The sequence below is a fragment of the Zingiber officinale genome, chromosome 11B (genome assembly GCF_018446385.1).
Source record: "Zingiber officinale cultivar Zhangliang chromosome 11B, Zo_v1.1, whole genome shotgun sequence".
Classification (NCBI taxonomy): Eukaryota; Viridiplantae; Streptophyta; class Magnoliopsida; order Zingiberales; family Zingiberaceae; genus Zingiber; species Zingiber officinale.
The window spans coordinates 11,616,052-11,630,065 of record NC_056007.1 but is presented as its reverse complement, the minus strand read 5'-3'; positions in this window follow the sequence as shown (position 1 = coordinate 11,630,065).

Genomic DNA, 14,014 nt, shown 5'->3' with positions numbered 1-14,014 from the left:
TTCATGTAGATCTCGAGCTAAGTAGCATTAAAAGAAAGGGAGGGGGACAATAGGTGTGTAGTTTGACCCTCCTATGTCACGTAGTATGATAAGATAATTAGAATTTAAAATAAATTCAAATTTATTTATCTTCATGAGCTCAAGTTTGATCCATGTTATATTTGATTGTTTGTAACTTGTATATTTTTTTTATGCATGTTTGATTAGTTAATAAATTTGTTATTATAAGTATGTTTACTTGTTTTGAAAGTTTTTTTTTTGTTAAATATATTTGATAAGAGTTTTATTAATAAATATATTGAGTTTATTTGATTGTTTAAATTTTTTTATATTTTTAAACTTGTTTGATTAATTAATGAGTTTGATATTACAAGTTTATTTGTCTATTTATAACTTTAATAAGAGTTTTGTCAATAAATATGATTTATAAATTTTGTTCATGAATATTATTTACGAATAGTTTATAATATTTATTCATGAATATTGATGAATTAATCACATATGTGTACAATTTTATTATATTGAATCAAAGAATTTAATGTTTGAATCTCAACTACGACGTATTGTAAGTGATTTTTCCTTTAGTGTTTTTAGTAAGTTTTTTACTTAGTTCACTAAAATCCATCCCTTCCACGTTCAAAGTTCAGCCCACCTCTTTAATTCTCTACATCAAAACCCACCACAACTCTCATTCCTAAATTTGCCCTCCTCCTTATTGGCATTGATATGTGGCCAATTTCAAGAGAAGCAACTTAACATTTGACATCTAATATTCAAATGTGGAATGAAGTAAAAATTTTGATAAAATGAAATTTGTGTTATCTAATGTGTGTTTTAATAATGAAGTCATTCTATCTTATATTAAGACTTAGCAATAGAAATATATGTTTCATGACTTTAAGGATAAGCTCCAAACGGATAAAAAATATCTCGTTTGGTGTCTTGACCTTTCCCATATATTGGACGTTGCATTAGTTGCAACGTTAGGAAGATGAAGGAGTGTCTTTTCACCTTCATCTTCCCCTATTGAGTACCATCAAAGCATCGGTGTATAACCGATACTTGTTTCTTATATAAATTGACATCCAAGAACAATCAAAAGAGGTGTGTGCGACGGTGATCAGTGTGTGCGCAGTGAAGCGACGGTGGGCAAAGGGAACATCTGTCAAGAGGGATTTGGCTCGTGAAACTTGAAAAGCTTTCCGGTTTCTTCCGTGATCCCGCTTCCGACAGTAATAGCGTCATCACCTGCGGCTTCTTCGATTTCTTCTCAGGAGATCACTGTGAGAAGTTACATGTTTCATTTCTTGTTTGTATCATGCTATTAGGAACAACAATGGTATCATAGCATTAGTTCTAAGTGCATGAAAAATCCTTGGAATTTTCTCTGTTCTGCCCGCGATTTTGTTGGCAAAATCGTAATTTGTTGTCGCTGAACGAAATTGCGATATGCGATTAATATTGGCCAGCTACTGGCTTCCGTGGCCGGTGAACGCAGATGATCGTGTTTGAAAAGTCGGCGATTGACGGGCCACCGTATTTGTTAGGAGAAAAAGAGCACAAGAAAAACGGGGAAGATGAACAGTATTTTTTGATGGCACAGTAAAATTTTTCATGTTTTAATTGATTCATTCATTTGAATCAATTGAAAAAAAAATTTAAATCGATTAATTTCACGATACAATGATTTATGTGCTTAATTGATTCATCAATCGATTAAATGCACGTCAATTTTTTTTTATCATGTTTTAATTGATTAATCAATCAATTTGTTTAATTAAATCAATGGAATAAAATCTCAATCGATTTAAAAAGAATAAGGGATGGATAGTATTTGTAATGAAGCTGAGCTTTGAGAAAATTTTTAGTTTTATTAAATAAAAAGGAAGAGAAATAAAGTTTTTCGAAAGACAATTAATAAAAAAAACCATGCATCAACAGTACTGTTCATGTTTTAAATTTAACTAAATATATTTATTAATTAATTAATGCATATAAAAATGTATTATTAATTAATAAATATATATTTAATTAATTTAGGATTCAATTAATTAAAAATTAAACTAGACCAACTTATTCAATCAAATCTAAGTATGATTTAAATCATTAGTTGATTTAAGCAGACCAGTTTGATTCAATAATAGTTATATCTGGTTCAAATCATTTATTGGTTTAACCAGATCAGTTTATTATTGAATTAGTTGGGATGATTTTGATTAGATAAATTGAGCTGACAAAATATGACCAGATTAGTTCTATTGTTAGATTTGATAAACAAAATAGATTTATTCTAATTGGCCAGACTTAATGCAATGGACATTGGATTGATCAAACATACTTAAGTTTGATCAATAAGTTTGAGATTGACTTAAATGAGCTTAAACAATAACAGAACATAGGTTAAAAATCCCTGTGCAAATTAGATTAGCTCTAATAAGGACAATGGACTAAGCGTAAGATCTGGATTCTTGATTGACAAATCCAATGTAAGTTAACCAAGACTTCTCAAATAAAGAAAATTTATTTTTCTTATTTGTATATATTTGTTCCATATATATGTAGGAATTGAATTTGACCGATTTTGTTACTGATTTGTCGATTTTATACTGACATCATTGCTTTCAATTCCAGATACTACAAACAATATACACGATGACTGCTCGCTATGAACAACAACATGAGCTTTGGGAGGTGATCAAGAAGCTGGAATATGACCCAGATCACAGAGTCGGTTGGCTTATTGGTCAGCTTGATTGGTTGTTCTGGAAACTCGAGTGAGAAGAGTTTCCAATCCAAGACACGCACAGAAGATGGGGTTTGGTTTATTTACCGTCAGAACGTCTTAAGCAGATAGCACTCCAACTTTGGGACGATTCTGAAGGGCACATCTCATATTCAGAGATGTGCAACCATTTACTTCAATTGGAATGGGATCCTGAAGAATCTGAGGAGGATCCGAATCCCATAGAATTTGAGGAGGATCCAGAAATGTACCCTGAAGATTTTGAGGAGGATCCAGAAATAGACCTCAAAGATTTTAAGGAGGATCCAGAAATGGACCTCGAAGAATTTGAAGAGGATCCATAAATGGACCCTGAAGATTTTGAGGAGAATCTAGAGATGGATCCCGAAGAATCGGAAAAGGATCCATAAGAGTGTGTAGAAGATCCAGAAATGGATCTGATGAATATATCTGAGGCTGATCCACCCATCATCAAGTCTGGGATGAACGGGATACAAATGGCCATTGTACTAGCATTTATCCTAGTGGGAGTGATGCTAGCCTATCTATGTTACTAGTGTTCTATTTACTATCGTTATGTACAAACAGTATTAGCATATTTAGTTTCTGAGTCGTGCAATAATTCCTGTCGTTATGTATGAATAGAGTTATGTTATGAAAAGTTATGTTATCTGTTAACAAACTTGAAAATGATTAGTTTATTTCATTATTCATTCATGTTCAATGATTTGTTCATATTCATGATTAGCTCATGTTTAATTATATTAGTTCATATATCCATATGATTAGTTCATATAAAAAATGATTAGTTTATTTGATGGGATGTGTGTAATATAATTGATCAATATTGATTAGATTGGAACATACAAATGATGAGTGAAAACATAATTGTCACTTGATTTTGTTAACCAATTCTAATTTATAGTGAGTTAATAATTAATTGCATGTATATGAATTACATTAAAATAATAAATAATATGTTTATTTATGTAGATTATGACAACTAAAAATATCATAGCCGAACTCAATAAAGGAGCAAAATTATATGGGGATAACTACAAAATACGGCACCTCAAGATACAATACGTCCTTGAGGAACAAGAAGTTCTAGAGGCTGTAAATCAATTCACGGACAAACTGGCTGATGGTTCTACAACACAGCACAGATGTGACATTGATGCCTATAAGGCATGGAAGTACAGTGGAGTAAGTCTGAGTAAGCTCAGTTAGCTAACAATCAAGTTTGATAGTTGTAAAAAAATGCTCAAATGTTACAATAGCCCAACATCTCAGGGAGATGGGTAACATGATTCAAGAGCTTAAGACTGCTGGTCATGCGTTGACCGATAAACAACAGGTTCAGACAGTTATCCGTTCCCTTCTTAATTCTTGAGAAATAATGAAACAGAATCTGACTCACAGTGTGAGTATCAAGACTTTCACTGATGTCTCACATCATGTAGAACTTGAGGCAGAGAGGATTAAATCCGCAAGGATTTCTGGTCAATATTTTGTAGCTGAAGGTTCTGGTTCTAAGAAAAAAAAAGATAGTTTAGGAAAGGAAAGAAAAAAGGAAATGAGGCTAGTGATGTTGCCGCTAAAAACCAAATCAAGAAGAAAGGAAAGAAATATGGACAAAAACCTAAAAGTAAGCTGACTTGCTTCAACTATAGCAAGAAGGGTCATTTTGCTCGGGATTGTACTGAGCCCTAAAAGGTAGATCCATCTTTAACTTCTTTTCCTGAGCATTATGTTGCAAGTACAATGTTGTTAGCTGATTCTTATCCTTTATGAATTGTAGATTCAGGAGCAACGAACCATATAGCTCGTGATCGAGCTACATATGTGGAGTATCGTCAAATACCAGTTGGCAACAAATGGATATATGTAGGAAACAATGCAAGAATTGAAGTCAAAGGAATTGACACTTGCAAGCTCAACCTACGTGGTGGGCGTACCTTGTTTCTACATGATGTCCTGTATGCTCCTGAGATTCGACAGAATCTGGTTTTCATCATTTGTCTTCTTGGTTTAGGTTATTGTGTAAATTTTTATAGTCGTTGTGTGGAACTTCGAATTAACTCTGTGTTAATTAGGCATGGTTATGTAATAAATGGTTTTATGGTTCTTAATGTAGAACCAAATAATAATGATGGTTGTTTTTCAAACATTGCTCTTACTAGTAATGTTGATATTAATGATTAAATTTGGCATGCTAGAGTAGAACATATAGGACAAGAACGAATGAATAAATTAGCTAAGAAGTGCCTTTTTCGGCACTCATGCGAAGATTAACTTGTCTATATATGAGCATTGTCTTGTTGGAAAGACAATTAGGAAACTATTTGACAAGACTATTAGGGCTAAACCGCCATTATAATTGATTCATTCAGATATTTATGGTCCAATGAATCTGAAGGCTGGAAATAAGAGTTCTTATTTCATTACATTTTTTGACGACTTTACTTATTTTAGTCATGTGTATTTGATTTCTCATAAATATAAAACATTTGATTGCTTCATTCATTACTTGAACAAAGTTGAGAATCAATTGGAACATAAGGTTAAAACCTTGCGCACTGACCGTATAGGTGAATATTTGTCTGATCAGTTCAAGACAATGTGTAATGAGAAAAGAATTATTAAACAACTAACTATCCCTGAAACTCCACAGTAAAATAAGGTTACTGAAAGAAGAAATAGGACTCTTCTTAAAATGGTTAGGTCTATGATGGCGCAGACTAATTTGCCAATCTCCTATTGAGGAGATGCATTATTAGTTGCAATCTATACTTAACAAAATGTCTTCAAAGTCATTTTCATCTACCCCGCATAAACGTTGGACAGACAGAAAGTCTGATTTGAGTAATTTGAGACCTTAAGGGTCAGCTGCTTACGTTCATGGTAAGACTCACAAATATGAAAAATTAGGACCCAAAGGTTAGAAGTGTATCTTTATAAAGTATTCTGAGACTTCTAAGGGTTATATCTTTATTGGTGAGCAACAAGATGGAACCATATCTGAAATAGAGTGAAGAGATGTTACTTTTCTTGAAACTGAGTTCCCAACACGAGTTGAAGTTGATAAGACAATTCCTCTATATAAGATAGAGGAGGAGGATAATGCTCCTTTATCAACAAATCAGGAGATGCCTGAATCTAGTCAACCTAGTGGGAGTAATTTGTCACTAAATGAGTCAGTTTCTCAATAGTTTAACCTACAAAGAAGTAGTCATCAGATTATTCCTCGGAGAAGGTTTTACATTAAGAATGAGGCATTGATGATTCTCTCGACGATAAGGAACCTTGAACAGTTGAGGAATCTTTGAGAAGCTCAGTAAGAGAAAAATGGAAAATTGCAATAGATGAAGAGATGGAGTCAATGAGAAAGAATAAAGTTTGAGATTTAGTCGATCTTCCTCTGGACCAAAGGGTTATTGGGAATAAGTGGATTCTCAAAGTAAAGAGGAAAGCAGATGAATCGATTAATAGATACAAAGCTCGATTTATTGTAAAAGGATATACCCAAATGGAGGACATTAATTTTGAAAAAACATTCTTTTCAGTTGTGAAGTTTGTGTAAATATGTGTCATTCTAGCTATAGTAGTATAATTTGACATAGAATTACATCAGATGGATGTGAAAATAGCTTTCCTTAATGGTAATATTGACAAAGAAATTTATATGGTACAACCAGAAAGTTACATTGCTGAAGGTCAAGAGAAAAGAGTATATAGACTTGGGAAGTCTATATATGGGTTAAAGCAAGTATCAAGACAATGGAACATAAGATTTAATGAAATCATTTTGTCTTATGGTTTCGAAATGATCAATGAGGATCATTGTGTTTACATAAAAAAGGAAAAATAAAAGTTTGTCATTTTATCATTATATGTCGATGATATGTTAATAGCTGGAAGTGACATAAAGTATGTGATAGAAGTCAAATCCTGGCTTTCATCACAATTTGACATAATAGATATGGGAGAAGTAGAGTACATCTTAGGAGTGAAGATCATTAGAAATCAGTCAAAAGGCTATTGGGTTTGTCTCAAAAAGCTTATATCACTAAGATTCTACAACACTTCAATATGTCAGATTGTAACATTGAACATACGCCTATAGCGAGAGGTACTATTTTGAGCAAAAGTATGTATCCTAAGACTCCAGAGGAAATAGCGGAAATGAAGAAAAAACCGTATGCCAGTGCTATTGGTAGTTTAATGTACACTATGTTATGTACTCATCCTGATATAAGCTATGTTGTTGGCTTAGTTAGTCATTTCCAGTCAAACCCAAGATCGAGACACTGGAAAGCGATGAAAATGATATTTAGATATCTCAATGAAACAACAGATTATTGCCTCTGTTTCCAAAGATCAGATATGAGCCTGAATGGCTACACAAATGCAGATTGGGCAGGAGACCTTGATGACAGAAAATTCACATTTGACTATACCTTCTTACTGAATGGTGCACCATCTCATAGAACAACAAGAAGTAGCCTTATGTAGCCTTGTCGACAATGAAAGCTGAGTATGTGACTTGTGTAGTGGTTGTGCAAGATACTGACTAGCTAAGAAGGTTCCTGAAGCATCTGAAGATTGTTGAGGATAGTGAGAGTCCTGTAACAGTATACTGTGACAGTCAAGCTGCAATAACTTTTTTCAAGTATCCCAAATATCACAACAAAGGCAAACATATAGAAATTAAGTATAATTTTGTAAGGGATATTGTTGACAAGAAAAAGATAATTCTTGAGTATATCCCTACATGAAATATGCTTGTTGATCCTTTTACTAAGCCATTGATTAAAGAGTCATTTGAAGGACATATGAAGTCTTTGGGACTTCGAAGAATGTAACTTATTGTAAAGACATTTTGATAAATAAAAAATGTCATAATCTATTCAGTGTATATATCTTTGTTACATTCGAATAAAAGTCTCGATAAGCATGTTGACAGATTGAGATTGGTTCACTCACATGGACAATCATTTATATTTGTTAAGTATAAATAGAGGTAAGACTGTTGTTTATGGAATAACTTATGTAGTTGTGAATAGAGACATACCCATAAGTTATGGTCGCCTTGATAATTGTATCAAGATGAGATCATTTATGTAATGATTGGAGTAAATGCACCCACCATTTACTGAATCTGCTTAAAGCCAGATTGAAATTCATATGTTAAATTCAGGATTAGACATTAGGCATGTCTAGATCGAAATCTGTACGATCTTAAATTTTAGAGAAAACACGCGCTCCTTTTAGTAAGAGAATAACATCGTACTATGTGATTTATACCACATGTGCTATGGCGACAAGAAGAGTAGTAGGAGAATGGATCTCTGCTTCTCTACTATGTGAGACCCTTGAGATTATAAGTTAATCTCAATTTTACCCTAAGTGACTATTTAGCTGTCTACTTGAAGTTCTGATCAGTGTTTGTTACTTTAGCATGTTTCCTATTCGCTATGGGTGATTCGGTCTATAGAGCATAACTAGGAAAGTGGTCGATTAGAATTAATAGATTCTAGTTAAAAAGGAAGATTAAGATTGATTTACATTTGTGACATTTATTCACTAGTACTGGTTATATTTTTAGTTCAGTACATAAAATGTAATTGTGAATAATTGTATTAATTGGAACGATTGAACATGCTCTTGACATAATGTCATTATGAGGGATTAGAGATATTCATATTGATGTAAAAAAAAATAGTCTGGGGTAAAGGCAAGTTTTGATGTCTCTGATTCATTCTATAAAGTATCTATGTAAAGTGTAACAATCTTCTTAGCAATGAATGCTTAGTGTGTTTGCTGTTGCACGAACTATTTTTCCTAATGTATGGAATGGATGTTTTTATTTGATTTTTGTGACTAATTAATTTATGCTCTGGTCTTCGTGACTTGATCATCATAAAGTCTACGTGACTTATTTGGTCTTTTTGACTAATTAATTTTGCTTTGATCTTCGTAACTTGATCGTCAATAGTCTATATGACTTAATCAGTCTTTGTGACCAATTAATGTTTGGCTTGCATTGTGACATGATCATCTTGTAGTCTATGTGACTGACATGGTCTATGTGACCAAATAACCTTTTTGGATTGACTTGGACGAGTGAGAGATATTGGACATTGCATCAGTTGCAATGTTAGGAAGATGAAGGGGTGTCTTTTCACCTTCATCTTCCCCCATTGAGTGCCATCAAACCATCGGTTTATAACCGATGCTTGCTTCCTATATAAATTGGCTTCTAAGAACAATCAAAAGAGGTGTGTGCAACGGTGATCAATGTGTGCGCAGTGGAGTGACGGTGGACAAAGGGAACATCTGTCGAGAGGGATTTGGCTCGTGAAACTTGAAGGGCTTTTCGATTTCATTCGTGATCGCACTTCCGACAGCAGTAGCATCATCGCCTACGACTTCTTCTTAGGAGATCATTGTAAGATGTTACATGTTTCATTTCCTGTTGTTTCATGCTATTATGAACAACACCATATAAAAGCTGTTGTGCTAAGATAACAACTTCACTTAATGACTTCAAGGATAAGCTATTTTGGTAAACCAAATCAGTTTTTATGGTGAACCAAACAATTTAGTCAACTAAACATTTCAAAATTATGTATATCGACCAAAATTTATTCATTGGTCGATGGTTGTTCATTACTAAAGATATTGCTTGTTTCAATGACCATATATGAATTTTCAATCAACCTAAGATTAATTCAATGATTTTATCCATTAGAAACTCTCTATTTAAAGGCCTTGGAGTTTGTTGCCCTCCTTCTTTAGATCAAGATAGAATTTTTCTTAGTATTTGGATATTAGATTAGATTCAAAAGGAGATCAATTTCATTGTAAATTTATAAAATATGAATATAGACTCCATGTGACATATTCTTGACTCGGTCAATGTAAGTCCAAGTTACTCAAAGTCTTGATGGAACCTAAGTGGAGTTAATTGGATTAGACTCATCTCAGATTAGGTCGGTTGTGCTCGTGGGAGCTCGGAATCAATTAGAGTGACTTTGTCGAGTCCAGTGAAATTTAGGCCCAGTTTGTAGAAGGTTTGGTCCTGCAAATTGACGACAGAGCAAAGGATGCTTCAGTTGCGAGAAAGGCATTAGATGAAAAGGTTACAAACACCTGGCCAGAATGATGACATTAAAAGGAAGAGGGGCACAACCGTTAGAAGGTGTTTCATCCAAGATTCGACGGCTTGTCTTTTCCTTCTCTACATAAGATAGCCATTTCGGGACAATAAGGTATGCACAACATATTTGACATTGCAATTCTTCTACTATTCTCTGTTCTTTCTCTCCAACTCTAACTTGAGCGCCAGAGGGGTCATGCCAAGGTGCGCCTTATGTTCACCAGAGGAGCTGGCTTGTCTTGATTTTGTTCGCCCAATGCCGACTCGCAAAACGTAGATCCGTTCCACTAGAAGTTGACTTGATTAAAGTCGTTACTATAGAGATTTGTTCGACAACAACTAAATCAGCCGAAGTCAACAACAGACTATCCGGTAGGAATTGACTCATCACTCATTCTCATACTAGCTAGATCAAGCTAAAAAGAAATTTGATAGTGAAATTTTTGGTTAGGGAAAGTGAGAGAGGTTTTGGGTTTTAAGATTTCTTGTATGTGATTTAATTACTCTTGCATTGTAATATAATTATTCATTTATTGCTATTAACTATTTTTTATTGAAATTAAATTATTTTTTAATGAAATTAATTATTTTCTCTTCCCAATCTAATTATTTTTTATTATATTTTTTTAAAAAAATCTTGCAACAATTTGCATTAGTTTTTTTTCACTTTACTTTTATTTGTTGCAAGATAATTTATTTTATTATTGTAAATTTTTTATTCTTCATTGTAATTAATTTTTATTTACACGATATTCTTTTCACGATAAATAATTAATTTAGTAATTTTTCTATGCACATTTTTTTATATACACTATTTTGTAGAGCTGTAAACAAGTCAAGTCGAGTCGAGTTTTATGATGTTCAAATTGTTGGTCCCATACATCCGGTTAGGGAGGGGGGGTGAATAGCTCTACAATTTTAATTCAAATACCTTTCTCTTTCTTTCGACGTTAAGTTATAAAAACACTTTAATAAACAGTATTAAATCAACATAAAAGAAAGTACGAGATAAAAAAAGATTTACTTGATTTGTAACTTGAGAGATTGCTAATCCAAGGCAAATAAAACTCTACTATTAGACTCCTTCTACAACACAAATCAAAGACGGAGAAACCTTGTACAAGACGTTGACAGCTTAAACAATGAAGAACAGAATAGAAAATTCAAGTATAGAGAAACTGTTGTCCTGAACTAGGTGAACCAATGCTTTATTTGTAGTGCTTTGGTCAAGTCTATCCGTTGTTAACGTGGCGGACTCCGAGCACCTAGATTGGACTCGGGGCGCCTACAGCGTGACAAGTTCTATCTCCATGCAATAGCTTCGTAACGGTGCTGGAATAAGGTTTTATCCATATCTGGGTGCTCGAACCATTGTTGACGTGGACCCAAAAGTGATCCACAACAATGGGTTGTCAACGAGGCTCCTATTTGGTGTCTTCGTGGTCTGGGCGCCTGGATCAGTCAACCAATTGCTAACTATCCAACGCCTTCTCTAGTCACTGCTTCTTCTATGGTTGCTTGGGTGATGCTTTGTCCTTCCAGAGTTGAGCTCACCCAAACCTAACTCCAACCTTCTCTCCTTGAGAAGTCTTCCACTCCAACTTCTCGTCCCTTGAAGTCCGTCAACTCGATTTTCTTGCCATCCTTATTGTCCGTCGTATTTTCTGCTCGACTTCTTGCATTCCTAAATCTTTGCACACTCAGACGCAAGACATCAAATATGCAGAGCCTAACTTAACTTGGTTGATCACATCTAAACCCCGAGGTACTTACACAAATTTATTTGATAAGATAATCAAGTTAAACTAAAATGAGTCTAAAATTAACCAAGTTGTTGAAATGATTGTCCAAACTTGACTTAATTTTTTTTCTACAAGCTTAGCTTGAGATTAATAATTTGTTTATATATTATCGAGCTCTCAATTCAAGTTTATATGATTGTTTGAAACTCTTATCATTAGTTTTAAACGTGTTTAATTGGTTATCAAGCTTCGTAATATAAATTTATTTATTCATTTTAAAAGTTTTATTTATTTATTTATTTATTATCTTGATAAAAAATTTATTGATGAATATAATTCACAAATTTTATTTGTGAGCATTGTTTACAAATAGTTCACAATATTTATTCATGAATATTAATAAGTTGAACATATATATTTTTAAATTTATTCATTTAATTTAATGAGTTATATAAGTTTATTCATGTCATTGACTGTATGTGTATTAAAAGAATATGAATAGTTTTTTACCAAATCAAATACTAAACTTGCTCATAAATATATGCATTTGAAACTAACTATTATTTGAGTGTTTATGATTGCAAGAAAAATTAGATGCCCATCAGTGTTTTTTGATAATTCATGTGTCTAGATTTTGCTTGATTAATTCTAATTCGCTGATCTTTATCTTTACTTAGCATAATTTGGTCTAAATATGAAATAAAGGATTCAAATATAAATAATCATGAGTATGGGAGACAATAAACTCAAAAGCAATAAATAATTAGTGAATTCGATGGAGGAAAACCTCAAAACAAATTTTTTTTTTTTTTGCCACGAGGACTATTTCGCAAGTCGACCTTTAAAAGCTCCTAAGTTTTTTGGATCCAAATGGAGAAAATAATCCATTAAGCGCCTTCTTATCCAAATAACAAATTGCTTTTGAAGATGGACACCCTGAGGAAGATCTAAGTACAATAGAATCACCAATTTAACAAACCTATACAAATCGCCTTATATATAGACTCTTCAAAGTCAAACCTATACGAATCGCCCTATATATAGGCTCTTCAAAGTCACTTAACCCACTAACATATTTGATACGGTGCATAATGAGGACTATTTCGCAAGTCAACCTTTAAAAGCTCCTAAGTTTTTTTGGATCCAAATGGAGAAAATAATCCATTAAGCGTCTTCTTACCCAAATAACAAATTGCTTTTGAAGATGGACACCCTGAGGAAGATCTAAGTACAATCGAATAATCAATTTAACAAACCTATACGAATCGCCTTATATATAGACTCTTCAAAGTCAAACCTATACAAATCGCCCTATATATAGGCTCTTCAAAGTCACTTAACCCACTAACATATTTGATACGGTGCATAATGAGGACTATTTCGCAAGTCGACCTTTAAAAGCTCCTAAATTTTTTTGGATCCAAATGGAGAAAATAATCCATTAAGCGTCTTCTTACCCAAATAACAAATTGCTTTTGAAGATGGACACTCTGAGGAAGATCTAAGTACAATCGAATCACCAATTTAACAAACCTATACAAATCGCCTTATATATAGACTCTTCAAAGTCAAACCTATACGAATCACCCTATATATAGGCTCTTCAAAGTCACTTAACCCACTAACATATTTGATACGGTGCATAATGATAAGATCAGAAGTCAAGGGACGGGACAGTCAGAAGTTAAGGGACGTGACAGTTAGAAGTCAAGGGACATGGTAGACGGAAGTCAAGAAGGTGAGACAGTAGAGGGACCACTCGGGGTCATCCTGTGTCTAAAGCTAGAAAGGAATCTCCCGGTCAGGAAACCACAATCGTGGCAGGAAGAGCGGTCAGGACCAAACCCGACCTGACTTTACTGATGAGGGATGGTCAGGCTGACCCACGTGAGCAAACTTATCCCTCTTAGTGGGGTTGGAATTATAAAAGCAGGCAGGAGGGGCCTGACCAGTCTGTTCATCAACACTCAATAAACCGACCCGAGTTGTTTCAATCATACCCGAGCATGATAGAAGGTACTATGCGACAATAGGTCAGAGAATCGTAACTACTTGTCAGAGAATATCTGTTGTATGTTAGGGAATATTCCAGTGATTGAGATCATCTGCAGTAGAACCTTCCTCCAGTCCATAAGAGAAAGCCACGTGCCCTCCACCACTCAACAAATTCTGACATCCGACATCCTCTGACAAGGGTCAGTATCCAGAAGGTACGTATTGTCATATAAAAAGGGACGTCCTCTCCCTTGCGCAGGTACGCTCACTCGCACGCTTGTCTACTTTTCTTCTTCCTTAGTACTCTGTTCTTTTGGGGAAAAAGTACTTGACTTGAACGTCGGAGGGACTGCGCTGGGGACTTTTTCTCTG